We start from the raw sequence: 836 nt of genomic DNA, 5'->3' as shown, positions 1-836 counted from the left end.
TTTACAGATAGAGTAGGTCTAGACCACACTCCACAATTTACAAGGACCCAACAGTTCTAGTAGTTCCCTCCAGAGCAAGCAACAGTGGCGAGGAAAAACTCCCTTTTAGGAAGAAACCTCGGACAGACCCAGGCTCTTGGTAAGCGGAGTCTGACGGCCGGTTGGGGTTAAAATGAAGAGTGGCAATAACATTCACAATAAAAGATAATGGAACAGTGACTAAAAATAGCAGTTTGTAGTAATTCATGGAATAGCAGGGCACTGCATGGCATTACAAGCCACAGCAGGACATAGCAGGGTACCGCAAAGCGTAGCAGGATGTAACAGGGCATCACAGGACGTGTAACAGGACCACGGCGACAGCTGCAACCATGATTTTGGAGTCTCCCTGATCCAAGGAAACATACTGGGGGAACAAGAACATAAGGACTCCAGGGAATGACTCCTAAGAACTAGGTCAGTAACAGGCATTTCTGGGACATGGATGCACACAAATGGAAAGTTAGAAGAGAGAGGAGCTCAAAGGAAGTCCCCCGGCATTCTAAAACTATTACAGCATAACTAAGAGAGACAGGGTAAAGAAAAGAGCCTGGTTGGGCTTTACTGCCCTGCCTCTCTCTAGTTTTATTATATTATTGATTATATGATAGATGAATCTGACGAATATGACAAAAAGCAGGTGGGCAGGGTTAGGCGGATGCTGCGACTCATCACTTCCTAACTACAAGTTTTATCAAAGAGGAGAGTTTTACGTTTTGTCTTAAATGTGGTGACGGTGTCTGCCCCCTGAACCCAGACCGGAAGCTGATTCCACAGGAGAGGAGCCTGATAGCTGA

The sequence above is a fragment of the Etheostoma spectabile genome, chromosome 17, assembly GCF_008692095.1.
Source record: "Etheostoma spectabile isolate EspeVRDwgs_2016 chromosome 17, UIUC_Espe_1.0, whole genome shotgun sequence".
Classification (NCBI taxonomy): Eukaryota; Metazoa; Chordata; class Actinopteri; order Perciformes; family Percidae; genus Etheostoma; species Etheostoma spectabile.
This window is presented reverse-complemented; position numbering follows the sequence as displayed.